The 17,083-nt window shown below is 60.1% G+C and overlaps 2 long non-coding RNA genes across 4 annotated transcripts; one reads left to right on the top strand and one right to left on the bottom strand.

Annotated features, from left to right (window-relative positions):
- The first annotated feature begins 6,065 nt into the window (after positions 1-6,065).
- Positions 6,066-11,139, top strand: LOC144299252 (uncharacterized). The gene is made up of 3 exons (XR_013365966.1): positions 6,066-7,359; positions 8,052-8,185; positions 10,520-11,139. It is a non-coding gene; the product is annotated as an uncharacterized LOC144299252 (long non-coding RNA).
- On the bottom strand, positions 9,723-16,928 carry LOC144299251 (uncharacterized). Of its 3 annotated transcripts, XR_013365964.1 has the most exons (4): positions 16,025-16,928; positions 14,622-14,754; positions 11,950-12,727; positions 9,723-11,748 (listed from the first exon to the last, which is right to left on the bottom strand). It is a non-coding gene; the product is annotated as an uncharacterized LOC144299251 (long non-coding RNA). The 3 variants fall into 3 exon arrangements; XR_013365963.1 differs by having other exon boundaries at positions 9,723-12,727; XR_013365965.1 differs by having other exon boundaries at positions 9,723-12,653.
- Between the last annotated feature and the right edge of the window lie 155 nt (positions 16,929-17,083).

Genomic DNA, 17,083 nt, shown 5'->3' with positions numbered 1-17,083 from the left:
CTGGGCCCAGCCGTCAGGGCATCTTTTAAAGCCGGCTGTTGATTGGGAAGGAATAGGACCCTGGAAATTGGGGGGGGGGGGCTGTGGGCAGTCACTGAGGAAGCCAGAGGCCTCAAACCCCTTTGTTCCACTGGCTTTTTTTGCCAGAAGAACCCCCTACGGTCTCTGCCTGAAGAAGTCAGACCTCCTTTACCTGAAGGACCCAGCATGGCTCTCCCTGGGGCAGGGTCCTTGTGGGCCACTCAGAACCACCTCCCCCCACCTCAGCTTTGCTTATAACTAGACTCAGGCCCCAGGAGGCCCCAAAGGGTGAGGCACAAAGTGTGGCCCGTGATGAGGTGGCTACACTCCAGAAGAACTTCATGCAGAGAGAAATCTGGAGAACACGTGTGGGATCCAGGTGGCAGGAATATGAAACGCATCAGGCCAAATCCATGGAAACAGGGCCACTCACAGAGGGTCTGGACTGTTGCAGTCAAGGAGTTAGAAAGGGCCCCAGAGTGTGGTTGCCTGGTTGAGATATGGACAGCGACCTGAGGCAGGTTCGCGGAGTACGGCTGAGATTCCAAAACCACCCCAGTGCTGCAGAGGGAGTGACCCAAGAGGTTGGGGAGATTGGGGTATTCGAGGGGACTTAGCACATGAGACGTGTTCGTGCTCCACAGGAGGGGTCGAGCCGTTCCCTGTGACTTTGAGGAATACATCCTCAAGGGGAGCCCAGCATCCGTGGAGAGCTCTGTGGTTTCTCTGCAGGTCCGTTGGAGCCACTGCCACAGAGCAAGGGTCTCTGAATGCAGTGGAGTCACTGGGTCTCGGAGTGGCAAGGCCTAGTAGTGGCCCTTAGTTGCCCAAGACCAGGTAGGTGTGGTTGTGTGGTGGCAGCAGGGCCACCAGCAGCCAGACTTGCAGAGGTGTGGGCATGCACTGGTGACGCTGGGGTCCTGGAAGTGGAGCTGACAGGCAGCCCCATCAAGCCTAGCTTGGTCTGCTGGAGCGGAAGCATTCTGGATCTAGCAGACAGAGGTCTGACCCGGGCCACCAAAGTAGACACCACCCCTCAGCCACCCTGGCCTCTTGAGGAAAGACCCCACTAGACTGCCCAGGCTCCCCGGGGACCTGGGCTCATGGAGGCCCATCCTGGGGACGCCTACCCCCACCCACACGGGCCTGTGGGACAGAGGCGCTGGTGAGTGTCCTCCAGCACTTGGGAGGGACAATGCCGGCCCCCAGGCATCCTGTAGCCGCTCACCGGATGTTGGGGGACACATCCAGGATTTCCACATGACGAATGTCAGAAGGAGAGGCTCTGTTTAGGCTGCAGGCACTCGAACCTCAGACGGGAGGGGAACTGCCAAGAAAGCCACACTCCGGGTGCTCCTCACGGGGAGGCTGTCAGGTCAGAGACAATGAGAATGGCCTCGCCAAGCCACAAGAGGCCACGTGCTGGAGGTGTTCTCCTGGGACATGCTGGAACCCCAGGCGTGGTCTGCTCCCTGCTGTTCTCCTCTCCCTTGCCTCCCTCCGCAAGAGGCGCCCGTCCGCTGACACCACCAAAGGCAAAGCTGGGCTGTGGGTGGTCATTCTAGAAGGCCAACCTCGGCTAATCCTTTCCTGCCTGTGGCCAGGCAGCCACAGGCTGAGGCCAAACAGCAAAGAACAGTCGGGCGACTCTCGGAAGGCACGTGGCCTCCTCGCGGAAGCCTGAACGCCACGGCGGGGGGTGCCGACACCCGCCTCGCGAGCGCCCGTGGGAGGGTGCGCCTCACAGGCTGGGGGGTGCCGAGGCGAGCCCCCTGGGTTCCTGCGCCGGCAGCCCTCCCGGAACCCGCTGCCGAGGCTGCGAAGCCGCCGTGGCGGTGCCGGCCACCCCGCCTAGGCTCTGTCCCCAAGACCTGGGCTTTGACGCCGAGGAGGCCCCATACATGTCCCTGTTGTCAGCTCATCAAGAGTCCTGGTGACTCGGTAGGATCCCCGTGTTTACAGAAACAGCCATGGGGGTAGGTGTGTGTCCCAGACAAAGGGACGGGGCACTGCAAGCCAGCATGAGGCTTACTAAACCCAGAGATGCTTCCAGAATGTCTAGGTGGGCTGCGTGTGTAGACTGCCAGGCCTGGCCCCTGGAGACGGTAGAGAGGAGGTGTGGGCAGACGCAGACCCAGGGTCCGTCCCAGGCCCTCAGCTTCCTGTGAAGGCGCAAGCAGAGGGGCACAGGGGGGCACAGAGGGGCCCGGAGGGTCCCAGGCAGCCGGCCCCTCACTGGGCTCTGGGCTGCCCCCCGAGGTCCGGGCGTGGTGAGCAGTGTCCCGGGGACATCTTGCGGCCGAATCTGTACGGGGGTCGGACTGGGCCGTGAGAGCCCTGCCGGGGCCACGTGGACAAGGCCAGCGGCTCCCGAGGCCACCCAGGCCTTTATGGCATCGTGTGGAGAGGCTGGCGGCCGGGACTCGTGTCCACTCAGCTGAGGCACCTGGAACCGCAGAGGCACCAACCGTACTAGAAACACGTGTCCCTGTGCCCACGGCCCCCCTGCCCACGGTGGCGCCCGCCGTTGTGCACAACACGGTCTCCGCGTCGGCAGGGTCTGGGGCCTTAGCAAATCACCGCAGGCCTGGTCAGTCCCAAACCCCCCAGAGCGTGAGAAGAGACCGGCGCCCGCTCGGACAGCGGCCTGGGGAAGGTGCTGGGCGTTCGCACGTCCCTGGGGCTGTCCTTCCTCGGCTGACGCGGTGCCGGGGGCTGGCCGTGCACGGGCCCGGGCAGGGGGGCGATCCCCTGGCGCCCTCCCTAGCACCCGAGGCGGGCGGCAGCGTGGGCAGCATCCCGTCCCTGCCGCCCTCGGGGAGGAGCCTCTCCGTGGATCCAGGCCGCCCGGCCCGGGGGACACCTGCGCTCGCGTGCTCAGGCCCTTTGACCGTAACTTACGGCCCTTAATGTTCCGGGACTGGCTGCTTTTCCTTCGCGTGGGTGCTCCTGGCGGCCTTATTCCTAACAGGGCCAAACTAGAGACGTCCCAAAGGCGTTGGCAGATGAACGGACCGAGAAGCGAAGTGCGGTACGTCCACACGGGGTAGGTAGCCCACCGGCCCGCCAGCCGTGAAGACGGGCCTGGATGGGCCCTGCTGGACGGGACGGGCCGAAGCCACAGTCGGCCAAGGCGCTCACAGGCCCCCGAAGCTCAGCGTAGCCCCAGGTGCCCCGGGCTGGGCGAGGGGGGCTCCAGGAGGCGCCCCTGTCCCCCCGCAAAGGCTGCCCAGGGCACGGCCTCAGGCAGAGGCCATGGGGGCTCCCACACCCTGTGGCAGACTTTTCTCCACTTTCTGCTTTAGCACAATTCAAAAAGGCCTGCTTGGGGATCCCTGGGTGGCGCAGCGGTTTGGCGCCTGCCTTTGGCCCAGGGCGCGATCCTGGAGACCCGGGACCGAATCCCACGTCGGGCTCCCGGTGCATGGAGCCTGCTTCTCCCTCTGCCTGTGTCTCTGTCTCTCTCTCTCTCTCTCTCCCTGTGTGACTATCATAAAAAATTTTAAAAATAAAAATAAATAAAAAATAAAAAGGCCTGCTTTTCCTTAAAGGTGTTTCCACACGTGTCCCGTCAGCAAAACTTGTCCTTGGAAGTCCAGTCGCCGCTGGTGTCCCTCAACCTGTTAAACAGACGAAACAATGAGAGCAAGGCGTGGGCCAGGCCTCCTGGCCTTGTCCGCAGGCCGCACGGTAGCCCCGCTTCCTCCTGTCTGGCCTGCAGGTCCCCAGGGTACCTCTGGGGCTCAGGCGGTGGCATCCAGTCACCTGGGGCCACATGTCCCTGTGCCTCCGTGTCAGAGGCCTTCAGCAAGGCCACCCCCCAGATGCAGCAGCTCCACCACACCCTCACCATGTCTGTCCGGGGGCTTAGGACACCAGCCCTGTGAGTTCCCCGCCTGGTTCCTAAATGCTTTGCCTTCTACTTTCGTGTTCACTGAGCAACCTTTTTCAGGACGTAAGCGTCGTTTCATTCAGGAGCCACTTTAATTTAGCACAGTCCACAGTGGCCAGACAGTGGTGAGTCTGTGCCACTGACATGGCCATTATCGTCCAGGACGACGAGGAAGCCTGGGGCCCAGGGGCCAGGGGGCAGGAGGCACAGCCAGGCAGGGACCGAGGGTCCCCAGGCGAGCGAGGGGGGACCCGCTGGCTAAGCATTGCTCGGCAGGTGTCCTCAGGCCCCCTCACCCTCAGCAAGGTGCTTTGCAGTCCAACCCTTCCCGGGAGGGAGGCTCGCCAGTCTCTCAAGGCATTCTTCACTCAGACTCTCTTAGTGGACAGGCTGCTCACCCCACAGAAATCTCATTCGGGAGGAGCGATGGACATTTCTCGCTCTCTTTTTAAAGATTTTATTTATTTGTTTGACAGAGAGCACAAGCAGGGGGAGCGGCAGGCAGAGGGAGAGGGAGAAGCAGGCTCTCCGCCGAGCAGGGAGCCCGATGCGGGGCTCGATCCCAGGACCCCAGGTCACGACCTGTGCAGAAGGTGGACACTTACCTGACTGAGCCACCCCGGCGCCCCACGATGGACGTTCCTGCGTGCAGATCCGGCTGGTCGGTGTGTTCTGCTGTCCCGTCCCTACTGGTCAGGAGCGTGGGTGCGGTGCAGCCGGGGCCTCTGGCTGGAGCCTCGCAGGCTGCACGAGGTGTCAGTGGGGCGGGCACCTCTCCCAGCCCTGCTGGTTACTAGCAGGACCCCAAGCCTCGTGCTGTAGGACTGAGGCCCTCCGGCCCCGGAGCTGCCCAGCCTCTTCACGGCCAGCGGGAGTGACCCTGGGGCATTCTTTGTGGTGACTTTTGGGACCTGGATGTCAGGTGCCAAGGTGAAGGGTGCCTCTCATCAGCAGGACAGCCAGGGCTGCAGCGCGTCCCACCTCCAGGCCACCTCCCCCGAAGGGCGAGCAGCTGTGCCATCCTGAGCAGCCTGCCCAGGCGAGCGAGTGGCCCAGCGTGTGCATCTGGTGAGAGGAACCTTCTGCTGACCCTCTTCCAGACCCATGGTAACCCTGCAAGGAGGCCCCCAGTCGTTCCCCCTGGGCAGGTGGGCAGGTGGACGGCACTTCCCCAGCATCCACTGCGGACCAGGCGGTGGCCAGCGGCGCGGTCCCCCGGGTTGGGAATACACCGCCTTTCCCTGTGCTCCCCACTTAGGAGCTGGGGTAACGTCTAAGGTCTGACAGCCACGTGCTCTCGGGAAATACGCAGAGGGCCGGGGCGGGGGGTGGCGGGGGGCCCCGGGAGCTGGACAGGCGCTCAGACGCTGGGGACTGGCAGGGGAGGGCTGCTGTGGCGCCGCGTTCGGGGACACCTCGCTGTGCCCGCTCGGCAGGCTGGCTTTGTGCTGACGTGCCGTGCATGTCTTGACGCTCCTGAGTGAGTGATGTTCAATCAGGTGTTACCCACCTGCGCCTGTGCCAAGAAGCCACAGAACACCCTCTGCACAAAAGGACTGTTTGCACAAAGAAAAAACATTCCTTCAGGGGGTTCTTTAGAAAGGCTTGATACTCAACTAGCTAGAACTTCATGGGCAGGCCTGGTGTCAAAGACGGGCTGGCACAGACGGGAACCTTCAAGCCGAGCTTGCCTGTGCACCTGTGCTCGGGTGCAGGCGGCCCCCCCAGCCCCCCGCCAGTCCGCAGCCCACAGCCCCCCAGCCCCCAGCCCCCTGCCAGTCCGCAGCCCCCCACTTCTGCACAGCCGCCCGGCCAGCCCACTCTGCCGCTCCTGCAGGGCCGCTCCGGTTTCCACCTGCGTCCTACCTGGACTCAGCTTCCCCGGCCAGGCTCTCCCCACGTCTGGGAGCTCCCTTGGGAGCCGGGCGAGAAGGAAGCACCTGGGCCCGACAGAGCGGAGCCAGATGCCGAGAGCCAGCAGCGGCTGGCGAGTGGGGCACACGTACACCACCCCACAGGTGTAGGGCTGTCAGGTCCACGAAGGGAGCTCTAAAACCAGGCTTAGGGGGTCCCTGTGGGAAAACATCGGAGCCGGAGGTAGAGTCACAGCCCAGCGGAAGTAGGACATGCCTGTACCGTGTGCCATCCTGCCAGGAGGGGCCCTGGAGCTGCCCCACCTGTACATCAGCACCCGACGTGGGCTCTCTGATCTCAGGGTCAGGAAAGTACATCCTGTGTGTCACTGACAGGCACCCTTGGGCAACAGCGTCTGGGACCTCAGGCCCACGGAGCTGAAAGGATGCACGTGTGTGGGCCCCTGCCTCCGTGGCACGGAGCAGACTTGGGGAATCTTGCTTCTGCCGCAAAGCCAGGAGGCGCTCAGAGGTGCCAAGAGCAGCACCCAAGGCCAACGGGCCTCCCACACGGGCCCAGGATGTGTCGGGCAGCAAGACGACGGTGACTGTCGTCTGTTCAAACAGGCAAGATTCTGATGGCCCAAGAAGTCTCATTAACACTCAAACAAGAAAAGTTAACACGAAGTAGACCAGCGAAGTATTGCAGGGAATAAGCAGGCCAAGTGTGGTCTGAGTGTGAGTCCCCGCACGGATCCACAGGGTGAAACCCAACCCCCCAGGTGGTGGTAGTGGGTGGGGCCTTCAGGAGGTGCGTGGGTCCTGGGGTGAATGGGATTCGGGCACTGTGGGTGTGAGCCCCTCTGTGGGGTGGCCTCTCAGCATGGGGGTCCCAGGGAAGTCAGGCTTCTTACAGGGGGCCTCCAGGGGCTCATCCAGCAAACCTGCCGCAGTCTTCTCTGCCCGGCCCTGCTATCAGCAAAGGGACACGGGCTCCGCCTCGTGAGGGAGGAGAGTCAAAATGTTTTCATCCTTTACAAAATAAAGGATGTTTCTCCTTGTTTCTCTTTGTGTAGCAAGAAAGAGTGAGCACAGTCCCCCCAATCCCCGGGCCTCGGGGGAAGGAGCCCGGGCAGGACCTGAGCCTCCTGCCATGGCCAGTGCAAGCATCCAGCCACGCGATCCCCCCCCCCATGCTCGGGGCACCCCTCACTGCACCCTGTGGGGTGTAACGAAACGCTGGTGAAGAAGCTTACTCATCCCCACACCCCAGGCCAAATCTCCAAATGGATGGACAGAGACCCGGACCTCCATGCACGTGAAACCCAAAGAATCCCTCATCTCAGGGAACATGAAAGATGGGGCATCATCGAGAGTTTCCTCAACCTGTGCAGACGTTTCGTTCTGGAGCAGGCCAGGGCGGGCCAGCCTCACTCAGGGCGGCACTGGGCCCCCCTGCAGCACCCAGCCCAGAGCCGAGCTGCCCGCTGCCCGCGTCAGTAGTCCGAGCCCTCGGGATGCTGAGAACACGCCTAAGGAAGAAGCGGCAGCCCAAGGGGAAGCTGGAGTTCAGCACCTTCAGTGCCCGCCCTGGTGGGTCTCGTACTGTGTGTGTACGCGTGTGTCTTTCCGAAGATGCTAAGATATTTTCAGATCTATATGTTAGGCTTGCCATTTTCGTTAAATATTTATTATTTTTTTTAAAGATGTTATTTATTTATTAGAAACACAGAGAGAGAGAGGCAGAGGGAGAAGCAGGCTCCACACAGGGAGCCCGACGTGGGACTCCATCCAGGGTCTCCAGGATCACGCCCTGGGCTGAAGGCCGCGCCAAGCCGCTGCGCCACCGGGGCTGCCCTTGTTAAGTATTTAAAAGTGTTTTTAACGCATTTGCAAGCAATGTTTAAATGTCAGGGAAATTTTAGGTGGCTCAGGCGCTTAAGTGTCTGCCTTCAGCTCAGGTCATGATGCTGGGGTCTTGGGATGGAGCCCTGTGTCGGGCTCCCTGCTCAGTGAGGAGCCTGCTTCTCCGTCTCCCTCTGTTGCTCCCCCTGCTTATACTCTCTCTCTCTCTCTCTTTCTTTCTCTCTCTCTCTGTCAAATAAATAAATAAAATATTTTTTTAAAATGTCAGGGAAATTTTGTTAAATCCATACATTTTGATACACCAAGTAAGGGGGTGACTATAGTGAGAATTCTTTATTACACAACATACAATTTATAAATCCCAAGAATTTATCAAACCACTGGCATTTTTTTTTTTCTATTTTGAAAATTTCAAACAGAAGCCACAATGAAGGGAAGCACAGCCCGGCTTCAACATTAAACCAAGGCGTCGCCAGTGGCCACTGGGCCTGTGGTGCTGAAGGGTGGGCACTTGGCGCCTTCCTCTCGGAAGTGGGGGCTCCCAGGATCTGAGGTGAGCCCCTGGACATCTGGAGCTCGTCACTACTCATCTCGAACAGGGAGGGACCACCCCATCAGATGGGCGTGAACAAAGTTCCTCATGGAGTGCATCTCCTTCTTGTAGACGAGACAGGTGTCAGGTGTCTGATGTGCAGTCGGACGTGGGCGGGGGCGGGGGGGACTGGACTCTGCTCAAGTCCGCAGCCACGGGGGCAAAGCCCACAGGAGCACATGCCTTTCCCATTCATAATCCACAAACCCGACGTCCCCCTTCCCTGGTTGGTGACGTAAAGAACGAGAACGTGCTGTTTGCTAATCAGGAATAATCAATCCTACAACCATTGCCTGCACACCGCTCAGCTCAGTTACAGGAGCAAAGAGGGAGGAGTGGGGGGAGCTGGGGGGTGGGGGGACAGAAACCAGAGTGCGCTCAGAACAGAGGAGATGGGCAGGGAAGGGCTGGCGGGTTCGTTATATGTTGCAGGAGAACTTACATTCAGTGACATTCACCCTCCTTACCAGATGGCTGTGGGAACAGCAACAAAAGTCCCACCCCTAGTAACACCCTCCTGCCCCTTTGCTCTGGGGTCTAGCGGCTGCCCCACCCAGAAGCAGCTCCTTTCTCCCCGAGTGGCCCTCAGGCTCCCGAGCAGGGTGGGCAGCTGGACCCTCCGCTGATCTGCCTTCGTGGGGCCGGTCTCGAGCCCCGGGCCCCACCCCACAGAGCCTGCAGGCCACTTCCATCCCCCTGCAGGCCCCAGCCAGCTTGGTGACCACTGTCGTCTCCAGGAACATGCATCCTTTTACAGCAGAAGCTGTATTTCAACACACGCTGTGTGGCAGCCACTTGGCCTGTGGAAGTGTGAACGTGTCACTCCGTGCCCCCCACCTCCTGCCGCATCTTTGCCTGCTCTAAAAGACAGAGGGCTGCTGGCGGCCCCCCCAGAGCTAAGTGACCCTCCTGAAGAGCCGGGGTCCCTAACTAAAGCTATGGAGCCCCATGAACAAGGAGAGGGACACTGTCCCTGTGAGAGGGACACACGAGCTAGCTGAGCTGGACTGGCCGGGGCAGAGGCACTTGGAGACACATCTCCCAGGGGTCTCAAGCGCCACACCCAGGGCTGTCACTGGCCCCCCACCCACCCCCCTCAGGGTGTAGGACCTACCACTCAGGCTGGGGGCTGGACTGCCTGCCCGGTGGGTGAGTCTGGGTCCCTGGGCACCAGAGAGGCTTGTGGAGAGAGTCTGGGGGGACTCGGCCTGGGGGAAGTAGCGCCAAGAGAGCAGCTCCCACCAGGAGGGACGCTCGCCCGTCTGGCTGCTGCTACACGGGTCTCAAAATACTTGGGACTGCGGCTGGCAGCTGGTCCAGACCCTGTGAATCTCGCGTCTGGCTTCCACCCACCCGGTGCGGTCGTCAGAAGTGTCTCCAGACATTGCCCAATGGCTCAGCAGGATGAGATTTCTATGTTAAAAACCACCAGTTTAGAGACTTGGTCAATCCACAATGAATAGTGGACTTTGTAGATGATGGATAATTCAGGGTTTCTTTAATTGTAAAATACGTGCAAGTATACATAAAAAATAGAAATTTGCCATTTTAACCATTTCAAGCGTCCAGTTCAGCGGCATTAAGCACATTCACAGTGTTGAGCAACCATCCCCACCATCCCTCTCCAGAACTTTGTCAACTGCCCAAAATGCAGCTCTGTCCCCATTAAACACTAATGCCCCATCCGCCCGCCCCGGCCCCTGGCACCCCCTCCAATACTGTGTATCTCCTCTGGGACCTCATATACGGGGAATCCTACAGTATTTGTCCTTTTGTGGTCTGGCTTGTTTCGCTGAGCATAAAGTCCTCAGGACCCATCCCTTGTCGTAGCACATGTCAGAATTTCCTTCCTTTTTATGCCTCAACAGTGTCCCACTGTATGGACATCCAACATTTTTCTCCATTTATCAGTCAATTATTTTTAGCCATTGGCTAATTGATGACACCTGGTCCGCTTGCATCTCCTGGCTATTGTGACTGACACTGCTATGGTCATGGGTGTACAAATATCTGTGTAAGTCCCTGCTTTCACTTCTCCGGGGCATACCCCCAGAGAGGAACTGCTGGGTCCTACGTAGTTCTAGGTTTACTCTTTTGAGGGGCCTCCATCCTGCTTTCCACAATGGCTGCACCCTTTTACATCCCCACCAGCGGTGCACGAGGGTCCCAATTCCTCCACACCCTCACCCACGTGTTCTGCGTGTGTGTGTGTGTTCATAACAGCCATCCTAATGGCTACAAAGTCTCTCATTGTGGTTTAAGCCAACTTTTTCATTCATCATAAATTATTTTCAGGTCAACGGGTGATAGGATCTCTGTCTTCTGGAAGCTTCAATTCTCCCTGGGATGAGACAGACGCCTGCATGGCAAATCGCTGGAAATGGGAACAGCAGTGCGCAGCTCTGAGGAGCTTTGAGGGGCGCAGGCTTGAGGAGCGAAACGGCCTGGCCAGCACGCAGAAGGCCCCTCGGCCCACCTGAGACCAGTCCTCTTCCTGGAGGTGACATCAAGGTGCCTAAATACTGGGGGCTCCCGCCCACAGCCCCCACCTGTTAGAGGGGCAGGATTAGTGCCCGTGTCCTCAGACTCCGGAGAGCAGGTGGTGGCAGGGGAATGACAGTGGCATATGAAGAGGCCGGAGGCAGCTGCAGCTCTTGGGACAGCCCTGCAATGGCTTCTGGGAGTGCAGGTCTCCGGAAGGGGTGCCAGGTTGTGGCCTTGGACCCCTCCTCTAAATGGACCATCCTGGGGATCCCTGGGTGGCGCAGCGGTTTGGCGCCTGCCTTTGGCCCAGGGCGCGATCCTGGAGACCCGGGATCGAATCCCACATCGGGCTGCCGGTGCATGGAGCCTGCTTCTCCCTCTGCCTATGTCTCTGCCTCTCTCTCTCTCTCTCTGTGACTATCATAAATAAAAAAAAATAAAATAAAATAAAAATAAATGGACCATCCTGGCTTTTCCCACCCAAAAGGAAAGAGGGCTTGATCATCGGAGCCGAGGAGGGGAGACGTGCCCAGAACCACGCAGGCCTGCAAGAAGGGCCCGCTGTACAAGGCCCCGTGGGGCACTGGGGAAAATGAGGCCCGCTGCCCCTCACCGTCCAGTAGCACCGCCCGTGGAGATGGCAGCAGGCACGCTTGGGGCAGGGGCCTCTCTTCAGCCACCCCTGTGGGGAAGGGGACTTTGCCCCCAACGCCCAGAGTGCCTGCTTACTCACGGCCCCGGGAAGTGGGTGTGAGCGCCCAGCTCCTGGCTCAGCTCGCAGCCCCCTGCGCCCACTCCCCACTTGGCGAGGCCGCAGCCCCTGCTCTCTGCTCTGCGGCCTGCGGGCACTCCCAGGAGAAGCGCCAAGCCGGGGCGCTCTCACGCTGGCCAGTGGCATCTTAATGAAGCCGCTTGCTTTTCTTAGTCCTTTTTTAAGACTTTACGTACTGTTATCAGAAGCGTGATCCTTGGCGTGGCGGTCGCTGCTTCCAGATTTTGTTGCGCACACACAAGCTCCTGTTCCCACCACGATGACGATGCTGGAAAACCAGACCCACAGAAGAACTAAGGGCAGAGAACACACTCCTGGGGGGGGCTTCCTGCCACCCACAGACCTGGCAGGAGCTGGCCTTCGAGGACACAGGGAGGGGCCTGTGTCCCACCTGGTGACCACGGGGGAGGGCTCAGGGAGGGTGGCCCTCCAATGAAGAGCCTGCCTTGTCCTCCAGGGCACGTCCTACCTGATGGGAAAATATGCGAGCTGCAAGCCATGGGCAGCGGGCACTCGGAGAGCCCGAGAGCTGCGGCCTCTTCCTTAACCCGGCCTCCATCGGCCCTGGCCCCCGCTCCCACCTTCACTGTGCAATGAGGTCACAGAAGAAGCCGTCCTGGGGAAGAATCTAGGAAACGTGTTCTGGGATGAAGGGGTAGGTTCAGAGATGGGGACATGGAGTGAGGGGAAGGCTGGGAAGACAGGAACCTGCGGCGGGGAGTGCCAGTCGGGGGTGGGGGGTGGCATCCATCCTGGAAGGGCAGAGCCGCTGTGGGGAGGGCTTGGGGACTGGAGCCCCAGGAGTCCAGTCTCCCGGGGGGGGGGGGGGGCTCTGCTGTCTTCCCAGAGACCTGAGATGCAGCACCCAGTGCTGCTCCAGACCCCGGCCCCAGAAGGCAGAGACATGTGGCTGGGAAAGTGTCCCTCGAGTCCAGGGCCCCAGCGATGGTAAGGCCCCCCCACTCCTGTTCTCGGCAAATAGTTCTTCCAGCATCTCTGAGGTCAGGACGTGTTTCCATCGAAGGGGGTCACGATCTGATCGGAAGGCCTTTTCCCGGGTGGTGCAAGCAGGAGTGGGGTGTCCAGAAGCCCGAGTGTTCCCAGGGCAGGTGGTCGCGGCCAGAGCGGTGCCGGGCTGCCCTGTGAGCCCAGTGGAAGGCACGGTGGCACCTGCTGGAAGCAGAGGGTTCGGCACGAACTTGATGCAACTGAGAGCTGATAGATAAAGGATGTCGGCAATGCCATTCCTATTTATAATTAAGAAGATAACTTAATTACTGCTATTAAAACCTAAGCTTCTCCCCCATGGGGGCTGCTTTTCACAAAACACCTTTGGTTTTGCTGTTCCCCCACACAGACCTGGCAGTGGTTTACGTAGAGGCGCCGAGGCTCCAAAGTCTCATCTTGTGAACTCATCCGGTTTGAAGTAGTACAACAAGCAGGGAAGGGAAGCGAATCAAAGGCAAGATTTGTGTGTTTTTTTAAATACAGAAAGCATGTGGGGTAGACCAGGAAGCAGCCCCAGCCTCCCCTCGCAGGGCCGGCTGGCCTGTGGGGCCCTGTCACACCCCTCACTGCTCCCCGGCTGGGGCCAGGTCACAATACGGAGGCGGCCTCGGAGTGAGGGGGGCATGTGGGGATCAGGTTTGTGCGGAGGCGTCAGACGTGCCCAGTGCAGATGCCTAGTCCTGCCCCCTGGCACCTGTGAAACCTCGTCGGAACCCACGCAGAGGAGGAGACGATGGTCCCCGCTGTTCACACAGGCCTCCGCGACTCACACCGCTCCGACGGGGCAGGGGTCAGCACCCAGCACTAAGGGGAAACTGAGGCACGGGGCCCGGGGGACCTGGGAGGTGTGCTCTCCTTCGCACCCAGCTCCAGGTGAGGCCATACCCCTGCTGCCCCTGGAATCGTTCCTTTTGTCCCAGAAGCAGCTCCTCAGGCCCCCCACTCCCACCGGCTGCCTGCACAGGGCGCCTCTGCCCCCCTCCCCCGGCAGCTGTGGCCCTATGGAATTCTCCAGTGCGCAGATGCTTTGATCTGCAGCACACCTGGAGCTCAGTGCCTCGCCTTCACCCACCCGCCGCCATGCGGGTCCCACACACTCTGTGGACTTCCCCAGCCAGAGGGAAGGGGTGGCGGAAGCCACACAGCCACCAGGCTTCCTTTTCCTCTGCAGTTCCAGGCTCAAGGTGACACCGGACTCCCCTCATCCCATGGAAGAACCTCTGTGAACAGCTCTCTGCACCCCAAATGCTTCCCTGAGGGGGAGACTTGTAACCAGCCCCTCCAGCATGTTGTCGTCAGAGACGTGCCCACAGCTGCCTGTGCCCTGTAGCTCACCCAACAGGCCTGTTTGGGGCACTTTCTCTTTGGCTCAATAAAGGCATGTGGTTGGGGCGCCTGGGTGGCTCAGCAGTTGAGCGTCTGCCTTCGGTTCAGATCATGATCCCGGTGGTCCGGGATCGAGTCCCGCATCAGGCTTCCTGCGTGGAGCCTGCTTCTCCCTCTGCCTGTGTCTCTGCCCCTCTCTCTGTGTCTCTCATGAATAAATAAAAATCTTTTAAAAAATAAAAATAAAAGAAAATAAAGGCACGTGGTGTTGCCAGCTTAGTGGCAATACAGTGGAGGGGTGGGCGGGGGGGTCCCATTCCAGAGCATCCCTGCACCAGCCATGAGCCTGCAGGCAAGACCCCGTGGGCTGTGGGTTTGTTAGCATCCTGATGTTCTGGGCTTTTGGAATACCTCGATGAGAGGAGGCAGCAATCACAGGGCTCGCCGGGGTGCCCGGCGCTCGTAAGTCCTCTAAAAATGCCAGTTGTTGGTGCTGGAGTATCCCGCACACGGGGCAGCATTTCCTAAGCTCCCTAGGAGCTGGAGTGTTTATGTCAAAGGCAGAGGCTCCAGCGCCGAGGAAGGCCGCACAGGACGCCCTGCCTGTGGCTCTGGTCTGGTCTTCCTCCTCTCAAAACAGCCAGCTGGGCTTCTGGGGTGGGGGTGGGGTCATGCCCCCACGCCCCAGGGTCCTTGGGTTCCCTAGACCCCTTATGTGGGACCCCTTTGGTAAAGAGGTCCCACTCTTTACTGGTAAAGAGGACAGTAGATAGGCCTTACCCCTCCTCTGCTTAGTCAAGAGTTTACCTATTTCATTTGTGAGGCATCCACTGTTTCTTGAAGGGCTCCGAGGGTTGAGGAGTCTGGGGTCCCCGGCCCAGATCTCTGAGGTCCCTTCTAATCCGAACTCTTGTCCTCCTGAGTTCTAGCAACCGGACACCTGGAGACAGGTGAAGGGGACAGAATGGGACCTCTGGGCCCACTGAGGAACCCAGAAAAAGGCATTGAGGAGTGAGCCCATGAGGAAGTGGGGCGGATGGGACCCGAGCCCCCACACAGTGCAGCACGGCGGCTGGTGGAAGGGGCAGGCCAGGTGTGGTCGCAAAGCAGCCCAAAGCGAGGGACAGGGAAGCTGCCAGGACAGTGGCTTCACGGGGAAGCTGGGGACTGTCTGGGGTAGCTGCCCACGGGAACGGCAGCCCCACCCGGAAGGCAGTGGCAACATTGCTGGTGGAGCTCACCAGGCACTGGCTGCAGGGGTAAGTGGCTAAGAGTGGCCCTGGTGCCTTTCTGAAACGAGGAGCTCCCAGCAGAAGCCGGCTGACTTTGTCACCTCCCCAGGATGGGAGGTAGGTGACAGAGCCTACTGACGTGTTGCATGGCCGCCCGGAGGAACTAGTCCCACCTGCAGCGCCCATCGTAAAACAACTGAGTGCCCTTCACAGGAGACTGGACACCAGTCAGCAACCAGAACTGACGGGCGGGTGGCAGTGTGGCCAGCCCAGGCGCCCTGCTGTACGATCCCATTTATGAGAAGTTCTTAAGCCGGGCAAACTCATCTACAGGGGGCAGAGGGTAGAAAACTATGCCTTTGGGGGGCTGCTCCCCAGGGCGGGGCGGCCGTCATCTGCAGCGTCCGGCGAGCTGACCTGCCGCCCATGTGCCGTCCAGCACTCAGAATGCAGCCAGCGAGGAACCAAAGGTTTAATTTTATTCTATTTTTGCTCATTAACATGCAAGTGCCCCGCTATGGCCAGCAGCCACCGTGCTGGACAGCAGCACAGCTTTCCATCTTGAGTGGGTGATGATTACGGGAGGTGGGACACACGCAGGAGGTGGCGGGCTGCACACCGAAGGGCCGCGTGCTCGGCTGCCTCCTCCCGTCTGCAAATACCTGGCACCATGGCCGGTTCAGAGGGGAGCTTCTTCTCACTTCAGCTTTAAACAAAACCCAAACAGACATCTCTCCGATTGTGGTTCTCAACCCCTGACCGTCCCCACAGCCTGAGTGTAAAGTGTGCAGAGAAGAGGGTGGCCTCAGAGTCACAGTGGGTCCCGGAGGGGGGCCCAGCACTCGCAGGAGAGACCAGCTCTGCAGGCCACAGCCCATCATTCCCGTAGGCCTCCCAGGGCGGGATGCAGGGTGCATTCGTGGTACAAACGTGAAACAGGCCACGTGAATGGGGAGCCCAATGGTGCATGCCGCTCACCTAGAGGGGAATCTGCAGGGCGGGTAGTAGGACGTCCCTCAGGGGTGGGTGTCCAGAGTTGCCCTGAAGCTGCGCCCACAGAGCCCGCTGGCTGCTCAAGCAGGTGCTGCGAGTCTTCACGCCCTGGCATCAGATGAACTTTGAAGCTTGGTCAGACCTTGGCTCAGAGCTCACTCCCCAGCAGCCTGGTCGCCCCCTCCCTTTGTAGACCTGCCTCATGGAAACCCTGCCTGCCGTCCAACCGCTAAGCCTCCAGTCACCTCACACCACCAGGGTGAGCACATCCAGGAAGAAAGCATCCAGTCTGGGACAGTCGTTGGGAAACGGCTGGCTGCACTGGGGAGAGGTGGCACCAGGTGGCCACCGCCATGTGGCAGGGATTGCCACAAACGTACTGGGACAGACACAGAAGGGGGATAGAAGCTCAGCCCCTTGCATTTCCCGTCCATCTTGTGTCCAAGTCAGCAGCCTTGACGTTGACCGGTTGTCAGCTTTTCCTGCCTGGACTCAGGAAGGGAGGGATCAAAGGGTTCCTCTGGCCCCATCCCTGGTGTTGAGTTAATGGGGAGAGGTCCCTCACCACCTGGCCTGGGAAAAATGCTTCAGAGACAGGTTTCGAGATGACTCATGACCACTGTCATTGTGCCCCCTGCCCAGGTCACTCCGTGGGGACATTCACAGGGAACAAAGTCAATAAACAGGGGAAAACGCAGGCCTGGGCTAGGGCCAGCCAGGGGAAATGCTAGAACAGCAGAACTGCCTGTTTTTGTCTTTCTGCGGATCAGTCAGAGCGTCTCCCCCTCCCCGCCCCCAGCTGACAGTGTGTCCTGTCGTGATGGTTGTTTCCAGCTTCCGTGGAAAAGCACCCAGGACGGCTCTGGTCCTGAACACAGGCCCGGCCCGCGCACACCCGGTCTGGGGCGGAGCCCCGGTCGCTTCGGCCTGGGGGAGGAGGGATGAAGCCACCCGGTGGAGGCGGGGGCGGGGGGCCCGGAGACCCGGGGAGACCGGGCGCGCACCCCGAGGGCCGGGCCGGGCCGGGCCGGGGGCGGGGAGAGG

Source organism: Canis aureus, chromosome 27 (genome assembly GCF_053574225.1).
Source record: "Canis aureus isolate CA01 chromosome 27, VMU_Caureus_v.1.0, whole genome shotgun sequence".
Taxonomy (NCBI): Eukaryota; Metazoa; Chordata; class Mammalia; order Carnivora; family Canidae; genus Canis; species Canis aureus.
Note: the sequence above shows the minus strand (reverse complement) of the source record. Positions and strands in the feature narration are given on the sequence as shown.